Here is an 11,474-nt window from a genome sequence, read left to right as displayed (position 1 = left end):
GAAGTTTCCTTAACCAATATCCTAGAAAAAACAAAAATTTTCTTTGTTTTTTCTGAATGATGGCATGTTAGACCCAATTCCCACTTCTGTAGTATGAGCTGCATATTTTTTTGCAGTGCATGGAAATTTGAAAGACTAAATACAGGGTAAATGATGAGTGACATAGGTCACTTACTTTAGTATAAATCGTCACTTTGAATGAATAGTGTTGTGTTAGCTTCCATCGAGTCAGCTAGACTCATGGCAATCCCATGCTCAGGAGCTAAACAGTGCCCAGTCCTGCCCGCCATCTGCATAATTGGTTGCAGATAGACCATTGTAATCCATAAGGTTTTCATCAGTTGATTTTCAGAAATAGATCACCAGCCCTTTCTTCCTAGTCCATCTTTTTCTGGAAGCTCTGTGAAACCTGGTCAGCAGCATAGGAACAATGAAAACCTCCACTGACAGACAAGTGGTAGCTGTGAATAAAGTGTATCGGCCAGGAATTGAACAAGGTCTTTCACATGGGAAGCAAGAAATCTACCATGGAACCACCACTGCCTCCTTTTTCAATGACTATCATAGATTTAGTATTTAAGAAATATTAAAAAAAAAATCACAACAGTGTATTCTAAACAGAAAATATAAGAAATGAGATTGGTTCCTTTGAAACATTTAACCTTTGAGAAAAATTCAAAGCTAATAGCTTTTATCTCAAGAAATTAAGTGAAAATGGCAAGATACAGTAGGGAGTCATGAGTGTAGAGGGCCTTTTTTGTTGTTATTGCCATTGCAATTTTGTAATTGATTTTTTAAATTATTTTATGTCAAAGCACATTATCACATATTCCTAGCAGCCAAATGCATAGACAGAAAAGAACACTATATATTTTCCAAGTCAGCAAATGTGAGTTACAGGGTATATTTAGTTGGCTTTGTATAGATTCTCATGGAAACAAAATGCTAACAATTATAAAACCATAGGCAAAAATTGAAGAGTAACTTATCATAATTAAAACTAGTGTGGGTACCTATGGTACCAGTTTAAATGAAATTTTTTCAGAAAATATAATGTATATTTACATATGTTCCTGTTGTAATAAAAGTGTTGTGCATTTTAACCAAAATTAAAATAATTTGCTGATTTCCATTTATTATCTCACATACATAATTAAATGAAAACGACAAACTGTATATGTTACTGTGCTCGGGGACATTAGATATAAGTTTTCTATCCATAGAAAAATTGAAACAATAAGGTAATAAGAACAATTTTTAAGCAAAAATATTAGCATTGCACATCTAAATTAATGTTTCTGCCTTTGAAAATAGTCATATAGCTTCTCCAAAACATTTTGATTCTATTAAAATTGTCTTCTGTGCAAAAAAAATTCTATAAATAGGCTGAAGAAGAGAACATTTTTATCCTTTGAGATTGAATCCAATTTTATGATGATAGTCAAATATAATGAAGATAATTCTAAGTTCAAACAGTATTATCATTGAGGGTCAAAAATAAGATATGTCTGAAGTGACTGAGGGAATTTTTTTTTTAATGGAAACTAGAAACTAGTTCTGAAAGCATCTCAAAAATTGTCAAAATATTCTGATCAGTGGAAGTAGTGTAGGAATATTCTGTTGCTTACCAAATAAATGTCTTCCATAAATGGGTATCACGCTTCTAAATGTCAATGTTCTGGACATTATTTTTAAAAAATATGAAAATCATTTGTTTCAAATTAAACCTCATGGAAGCATACACATATAGAAAGACTAACATTTGACTCATCATTGGGAAGAATAGTACTAATATTGAATGCAAATTATAGAAAACAAAAATAATATACTGAATGCAGATAAAGATTGATGGCAGCCTTGCTACTTTCTCCTAATACTTCCACCCAGAACAACAGAAAACAAAAGAAGAAAAAAGTAAATCTAGAAGAAAAACATGTCCTCAGCATAACTTTAAGAAAGTGAATATCAAATTTCAAAAAACAGTGAGTAAAAAGAGAAAAACCACCAAATCCAAGTACATGAACTCTCATGTTCCCATCCCAATCTCATGCTGATGCAAGCCTTTGTCTCAGCAGAGACAGACCAAAGAAAAACAAAGGGATAGCAAAAAATGAAAGTTAGTAAAGGGACCCATGTTTGATCAGAAATTGCCACCTGAAAGATTAAAATTACCCTGTGTCTGAAAAGACTAAAAATGTACCCTGGCAAATAAGAGTAAACACTACAGGGAATAAAACTTAAACTAACTTGATTAAAGGGCCAGGTACGATTTTTAAAAAAGGGCATAGATGAAATTTTAAAAAGTAGTCTTCAAAACACATAGATTCTAGGAAAGAAAAAAGACAAAAATGAAATTAGAAACTTTGTATTAAGGCAATAAAAGGAGCAAGAAATAATCATGGAAATTTTAAGATACTGCAGGGACAAAAGAAAACCATAAAGCCAGAAGATTCACAACCACACCACCACCACCACAAAACATACAAACAAAAAACATCGAAGCACTTGGACATGCTATACTGACAGAAGACGGTGTGATGGTTAAGACTGTGTGTCAACTTGGCTGAGTCATGATTCTCAGTGTTTACATGTGATCACTCCCATTATGGGATCTGCTGTGAGTAGCCAATCAGCTAAAAGGGAGTTTGCTTGGGCATGTGGCCCGCATCTGAATATAAGCAGATGTTCTGGCTTTTTGCTCTCTCTGGATCCTGCAGCTGCTTCCTGTTCATCTGACCACAAGTTCTTGGGACTTCAGCTCTCAGCTTATCTGCCAATCTTGGGATTCGTTGATCTTCACAGCCTATGAGGAAGAGCCTTGCTCTCCTACCTGCTGATCTTGAATTCGCCAGCCCCTGCAGCTACGTGAATCGGGAGAAACCTCTATCCTGATCCATGGACTTGGGATGTTCCAGCTTCTACAATCATGGAGCTATTTCCTTGATATAAACCTCTCTCTATATATATTTACATGCATTACTGGTTTTGCTTCTCTAGAGAACCCAGCCTAAGACAGATGGCAACATTAACCTAGCATTCTTGTAAAATGCCCCCAAATGACCAAAATGAGCAAAAGGAGAGACAAGTTTATAGAAAGAAACTGCAGAAATTCAGAAAGTATCATTGCACACAACTGAGAAATTTCACAATTTTAAGTGAGAAAAATCCACCTCCACCAAAAATAACATTTAAACAGTCAGCATTTCAATATAATTAAATATACTCCCAAAACAATTAAATATCTAACAAGCTTTTAAAGACCTGAAACTACCTCAAATCAGAAATTAACAAACTACAAACAAAAATGGACAAAGCACTTGGAGAAAAGGAAAAAAAAAAAAAAGACTTGAATGAATTCAGCAAAGAAATATAAAAAAGAAAAAAATTATCTCCAAGAATTAGAAGATTCACAAAGTAGAAAATACTCAATAATTTAATAAAGGTCACTAAACAAAGGCAGTAAAATAACCGACAGAAAAGAAATTACATAAAAAAGAAGTAGAAATGGAAGACAGAACAATATTGAAAGTAGTGAAAATACAGGAAGGAAAAATATGTTTTGTATCGGGTCCCTCAAAAAATAAACAAAACAATGGAAACAAGCTAATATTTAAAACCATAATTTAAGCAAACTTTTTAAAAATAGAAAAGACCTGAATTTATACACTGAAGAGGTTCACTGGGTACCTGGAAAAACGAACCCAAAGTGATCAACTCTGAGATATACCATAGCAAAACATTTAGATGTGAAGCATAAAGATTAAATCTTCTAAGCCTCCAAATAACTCACAAAGACAAAATAATTAGAATGGAATCAGGCTTTTCAAATCAATCTACAGCACATTTGGCTTCAGCTCCAACATGCACAGAGACCGGAAATTGTCAATCCTGGCCTTACAAGAAAAATTATGGAACAAACTGAAAATCAATGATATTTAATAACGCTTCATAGAACTGAGGTTACAGGACAAAGTTCCACCTCTAAATATGAAGAGACCAGCAAATCCAGAGAGATAGCTAAAATTTACTGTAGCAGAAGCCTATGGAGCCATAAACTAGTAAAAAATTTGAATGATAGTTTTGCTGAATTGCTAGAGGACAAGTGTGAATTAGTGTGAGAAAAACTTCTGGGGACACAATTTTGTGGGTTTTACCTTAAGAAAACTCACCAGGTTTACATGGTGAATATCTGAGAAAGACTTGTCTATGGCAGGTGAAGAAGGATAATAACCCATATGTGGTATTTCTGTTATAGCAGCATTAAGAAACTAAGGCAGGTATCAAGCCATTCAAATACATGGATGAATGTTAAATTCATATCGCTTAAGAAAAGAAGCCAGTAAGAAAAGGCTACATATTGTTTGATTCCAATTATATAACATTCTAGAAAGACAAAACTATGAAAATGGTAAACAGATCAGTGGTTGCCAAGGATTTGGGGAGAGCAAGAGAAGGTTGAACAGTTGTGGCTAATAAGATTTTTTTAGGTGATGAAACTATTCAGTGTGATGCTCAGTAGTACAGTATTATTCGTCAAATCCAGATGAAATTTGGAACACCAAGAGTGAACTGTAATGTATCTGAATTAAACAAAAATAGGAGGTTGGAAGATCACAAGATGAAATGCAGAATATTACAAAGCAATATTACTGTATTAGAAATGTGTGAAACAATTTTGGTGATGGGGGTGGGGAAGAATATGTTGACCTAAAAACTTTGTAAATGAGTGGAGGCTGTAAGAGTAAAGGCAAAACAAACTCTATGTAAGCACTATATGCCAGCCGATAAAGTCCCCCAACACTCCACGGGCTGTAGGTTAACAACTGTTACCATTATGCGTATATACTGGAATTGAACAATGAAGTATATTGATGGTGGATAGTATAAGCCAGACTTCTCACTGTTTGGGAATTTACAGATAAGCAAGGGGAGGAGGCCAGAACAATCCATGTAATGGATTTGAATTGGGGACGTAAGTATTAACTTATGTTCAGCTCAGTTTTGATACAGATGGTTATAGATAGAAATATTTATACATATGTCCATATATATGGAGCAGAGTACATACACACATATATCATTGCTCTGTGATTGAGGGAATCTAGAAGTAACAACATTTTGGCAGCAATGAGAATACTTAGCACTCACATTTTGCTTGACAATACCATTCTTCAATAAAAGGAAGCCAGAGCTCTTCTGAGAAAGGACTGATTCTAGGACTGGTACCAGAAATACACAAGATGAGCCTGGATCTTCTTGTACAGCCAGAAAGTAAGGCAGTGCTCAAAACAAGCAAACAAAAACACACCCCGTAATGATGAGAGTAGGTCAAAGGGACACAGGAGCCAACAGAAAGAGTAACCAATGACCCAAGTTGGAATAATTTGTGCAAAAAGATAATAAAGTATCTTGTATAAATATATACAACAAAATAAACTATGTTGTGTAGTAACTCAAAGTAAAAAATACATTCCCATGAGTAAGCCTATACTGACATACATAAATGACGGATACAGATGGTTACAGATAGAAATATTTATAGAGATGTGTATATATATGGGTTAATAGACAAATGGAAGGTTAATAGACAAATCTTCTGTGCAGAATTCCAAATAATTTTGTAGACACTTCATCCTCAAAGAAATGAAACATAATTCTTCACTCCTTAAGTGTGGGCTGCACATAGCAACTTCCTTCAAAGAGTAGTATGGATAGGTGAAAACAAAACAATAACTTTACGGCAGAGAGACCTGATAAAGACTACCTCAGCCAGGTGATCAAGTTTAACATCAATAGTGATAAATCAAGTTGAGACTAAGCAACCTTGATATGATGTGATGAAAATGACACTACCTCTGTGGTCTTCCTCCCAAAAGCATGTAACGCCAGTCTAAGCATGATAAAAACATCAGAGAAATCCCAGTTGAGGACTGTCAAGGTCATCAAAAACTTTCATAGCCAAGAGGAGCCTATAGAACATGACTACTCAGTGTAACACAGTGTCCTGAATGGGATCCTGGAACAGAAAAGAGACATTAGGTAAAACTAAGAAAAGTTGAATAAATTATAGATATTGGTTAATAATGATGTATCAGTATCAGTTTATTAATTGCAACCGTGTTAATATTATATGTAAATAATAGTGAAACATACGTGGGACACATGGAAACTTTCTGTACTTTTTTGCATTGTTTTCTGTAAATCTTGAACTGTTCTAAAATTAAAAAATAGTGTATTAAAAAGAGCACAATACAAAGAAAGGAAGAAATAGAATAATATTTTTTAAAAAACTCTGTGAAACAACATGTGAAACAAGAGTTTTATATCTACCCATGCTGCTCTTCAAATATTAAGGTTATAGAAAAATGTGTTTTTAACTTAAAAGAACTTAAGGGAAATATACATCCATTAGCCATTCTTGAGAACTTGAGCAAGTATTGACAAACTCTTTAAGGCCAGTAAATAAAACGTTTTAGGTTTTGGTGTATATGGATGGATTAATATAGTTACATATATTTTCTAGTTCTGTCGACTAAGAGGGCCTAAAAGCAATGACACTCCAACAGAAATAAGGACTTCTAACAATCAGATTGGTGAAAGGGCATGTGAAAGCTAGGCAATGAAAAAGAAAGAGAAGAATTTATGCATTTGCATTGTGGTGTTGGCAAAGAATGTTGACTATATCATGGACTGCCAGAAAAATGGACAGATCAGTCTTAGAAGAAATACAACCAGAATACTCCTTAAAAGTGAGGATGGCAAGACCATCTCACTTACTTTTGCCATGTCATCAGAAAAGACCAGTCCCTGGAAGAGAACACGTTTGGTAAAGCAGAAGGTCAGCAAAAACTAGGGAAACCCTCAGTGGATGGATTTACACAAGAGCCACAACAATGGGCTCCAGCAAACCAAGGATCGTGAATGTGGTGCAGGACTGGGCAACGTTTAGCTCTGTTATACACAAGGTCACCATGAATAGTCTGTAACCAACAACAATAACAATCAGATATTAGTTTTCAAACACAATTCTCCAATAAAAAAGAACTAGAGCTCCCGTCATCGATGAACCTTATCTGAAATAATTATTACTGTAGTGTTTCCTAAGGATGATTTTTTATTTTCCTCTTTCCTTCCACATTTATTAATTTGAATTTTTTGTAAAAATACATAGCCTCTTTGTAATTATGGAAAAATATTTTTAAAAAATCCAAACTGAGGAACATCGTATCAAATAATTAACCAGTACTTTTCAAAAGTTCCAATGTAGTGAAGAAAAGATGAGAAACAGTAACAAGTTGTAGGAGACTAAAGAAACATCAAAACTAAATGCAGTGTGTGATCCTGGATTGGACCTGGGAACATAAAAAGGACATTAGTGGAAAAACTGGTAAAATCTGAATGAGGTCTAATAGCATTGTACTAATGTTACTTTTTTGGTTTTGATAATTTTTCTTTGGTTATGTAAGATATTAATACTAGGAGAAGCTGGATTAAGAGTATACAGGAATTCTCTGTACTATTTTTGCCAACTTTCCTCTAAGTCTAAAATTATTATAAAACAAAAAAATAGAATATATATTGATTACCAAATAAGTCTCTGGGGACAGTGATTTTAGATGATAGCTCATTGAAAGTCTTCATTAGAAATGAGGAGGGTAATGAAATCATGTGATATACAGTAAAAGGGAAGGAAGTATGATTAGACTGTACAAGAGATTAAAAGGTATATTGCAGTTATCTTCAAATACTTGAAGTGATGATTAGTAAAAATAGTTTTGAACTATTCTCTGAAGCGGTGCCCTCACAGCAGTGTTGGTAGAATTTTAAACAACATAATCTCCATAAGTGTCTCCCTATTTATAGGCATAAATAGCAAATTGATTTTATGAAACTTATCTGATGTTCTAGGAACACATCGTTTCCAGTACCCATTCCAATTAAACTGCAGGCAATGAAACTCTCCATGGAAATTCAGAGTCTACACAAATTCTATGCCCCCTTTAAGGGAAAAAGGCTGTAACAACAACAGCTTTCAACAACGGAGTGTGCTTGTTGCGTTGGGAATTTTTGCTTAATGGCGATATCCAAGAATGGACAGGAGATTCTTGAATTAGGGTGAGGATTGCTCCCAATAACTTGTTAAATCTCCTTCCTCTCTTCAATTTACAGTTGTAACATTTAACTCTAAGTGTAAATCTACTAATAAAATGAGAGGACATAAAATAAGGGGACCCTATGTACAAAAGAAAGAAACACTGCCAGACCCTGTGCCATCCTCACCATCCTTGTTATACTTGAGCCCATTGTTGGAGCCACTGTGACAATCCATCTTGTTGAGTGTCTTCCTCTTTTTAACTGGCCCTCTACTCTACCAAGCATGATGTCTTTCTCCAGGGACTGAGCCCTCCTGATAATACAGCCAAAGTATGTGAGATGTAGTCTCACCATCCTTGGCTTCTAAGGAGCATTCTGGTTGTACTTCTTCCATGACAGATTTGTTTGTTCTTTTGGCAGTCCATGGTATATTCGATATTCTTCACTAATACCATAATTTAAAGGCACCAATTCTTATTTGGTCTTCCTTATCCATCAACCAGCTTTCCCATGCATGTGAGTTGATTGAAAACACCATGGCTTGTTCCAGGCACACCTTAGTCTTCAAGTGACATCTTTGCTTTTGAACATTTTAAAGAGGTCTTTTGCAGGAGCTTGGTCCAGAACAATGCATCCTTTAATTTCTTGACTGCTATTTCCATGGGTGTTGATTGTGGATCCAAGGAAAACGAAATCCTTAACGACTTCAATCTTTTCTCCATTTATCATGATGTTGTTTATTGGTCCAGTTGTGAGGATTTTTGTTTTCTTTATGTTGAGGTGTGTCTTAGTCATCTAGTGCTGCTATAACAGAAACACCACAAGTGGATGGTTTTAACGAAGAGAAGTTTATTTCCTCACAGTTAAAGTAGGCTAAGAGTCCAAATTCAGGGCATCAGCTCTAGGGGAAGGCTTTTTTCTCTCTGTCAGCCTTCTCTTCAGTGTTCCCCCAGACTAGGAGCTTCCCAGAGCAGGGACCCCAGTCCAAAGGACATGTTCTGCTCCCGGCACTGCTTTCTTGATGGTATGAGGTCCCCCTGTCTCACTGCTCATTTCTGTCTTTTATATCTCAAGAGATTGCCTCAGGACACAATCCAGTCTTGTAGATCAGGTTCTGCCTTACTAACACAACTGCCACCCATCCTCCCTCATTAAGTCATAGAGGCAGGTTTACAACATACAGGAAAATCACACTGTACCAGGAATCATGGCCTAGCCAAATTGATACACACATTTTTGGGGGGACATAATTCAAACCATGACAAGGTGTAATCCATAGTGAAGGCTGTGATCTTTGATCTTCATCAGCAAGTGCTTCAAGTCCTCTTCACTTTCAGCAAGCAAGGTTATGTCATCTGCAAATCGTAAATTGTTAAAGCCTTCCTCCATTCCTGATGCCACGCTCTTCTTCATATAGTCCAGCTTCTCAGATAATTTGCTCAGCATATAGATTGAATAAGCATGGTGAAAGGATACAACCATGCAGTATCCCCTTGTTCTGTTCAAACGACTGCCTCTTCATCTATGTGCAGGTTCCTCATGAGCATAATTAAATGTTCTGGAATTCCCATTCTTGCAATGTAATCTGTAATTTGTTATGATCCACATAGCTGAATGCCTTTTCATAGTCAATAAAACACAGGTAAATATCTTTCTGGTATTCTCTGCTTTCAGCCAGGATCCTCTGACATCAGCAATGATACCCCTGGTTCCACGTCCTCTTCTGAATCCAACTTGAATTTCTGGCAGTTCCTTGTTGATATAGTTCTGACTCATAGTGATAATATATAATAAGAAAATATTCTTAGGACCAGAAAATAATACCTTTTGAACATATTACCTTTAGCTTTAGGGTTTGGAAGATTTGTAAATCACTGCTATTGGTAATCCATGTAAACAATACATGGTATTTATTTTTGACACTATTTTTGACAATATAGTGTTTTATTTTTAACCATAGAGGCAAATAGAATGCTTAGCTTTTTTCTTAGTTTGATTTACAGTGAAAGAATTAAACCCTGAAAGCTTCAAGAACCTACCATGTTCAGAGACTACTCTGAGCTATCACCTATTCCTCCTCTGGTTTGGTACTTCCCATACCTGGATTTCAACCTTGGCGTTTTCCTTCTTTTCCTGCCCAGTAGCGTATGCTCAAACTCAGCCAATCTCGCATCATGCTTGTCTCCAACACACACTTCTCAGATTTATAGGATGACAAGACAGAGCTTACATTTATAAATCTTTGTAGATTGCAGTTAACATTACCAGCATTATAACAAACTTCAAAAGCTGTAGCAACAATGTATTTTTTCTGTAATATATAATTTAGTTCATTTTGTTTTTTAACGCTCATTTCCACCTTCCGGCAATGATATGTCTTGCATCAGGCAGAGAATGGCAAGTCCACAGAAGAGTAAGTTCACTCCTCTGTTGGGATTCACAAGGTTTAAGTACCATAGGCACTGGTTGCCTATCTCTTGCTGTGTTTAATACCTATTTTCTGAGTCTGAAGGTTTGACCCATAACATGCTGTAACATTCAAATTATATTTGAGTTATTAGTAGCTTTTCCCATACAGGGTTCTTCTTGGCTAATTCTCAACAGGCAGCCTCAACTGTTCTAAGATTTACTGAGACACTGAGCATATTAAATAAGGCTATGCCACACAAAGCAGAACATAATTGGTGCCAAAGCCTAGTTCTGCTTGCACATTTACAGTCTATTTGAACTACAAGAAAGTGCTGGGCTGGTTCCAATAATCAAGTCCTGCTTGAAATTTCAGTGACCTCATTTCATGGAACAGAATTGTGCTCCCACTGCTATCAGCAAAATGTCTTCAGTTGATTTACAAAATATTGATATACCAAATACTATCACAGTTATTGGCAATGCTCTGGGATATTTTTCTGAATTTATTCATTCTTCATCTTGTCATTTGTACTCATCAAGAACAGAAATAGATTCAGGTTCAGGAATGCTATGGAGAAGCATGCAATTTCCACACAGCTAAGCCAGTTTGAAGCATTTTGTTTCAACCATCAAGTTTGAATTTTTTTTTTTTTTTAGTATGGTTGACAAAGTTTCAAAATGATCTTCAAAATTCAAAGAAAACATTTTGTTCTGCACCAACTGATTGTCATTATTTTAAAATTTACTCAAGTAATTCATACTCAATGTACACAAATATAGAAAAGAAAAAAATTGATTCCTCGTTCTGAGAGACAGAGTGTTAAAATTTGATACATAAGTAGTAAGAATTTTCTAAACATATATTCTTCAAAATATTTAAGCTTTTTTATTGGCTACATGTCATTCTGTTATATAGTTTATTATTATAAACTTGCCTGATTAGTACCTTAGAATAAGTTCATAAATTAGAA

The sequence above is a fragment of the Trichechus manatus genome, unplaced genomic scaffold (genome assembly GCF_000243295.1).
Source record: "Trichechus manatus latirostris isolate Lorelei unplaced genomic scaffold, TriManLat1.0 scaffold00375, whole genome shotgun sequence".
Classification (NCBI taxonomy): Eukaryota; Metazoa; Chordata; class Mammalia; order Sirenia; family Trichechidae; genus Trichechus; species Trichechus manatus.
The sequence above is the reverse complement of the archived record's forward strand: the minus strand, read 5'-3'. Positions refer to the sequence as shown.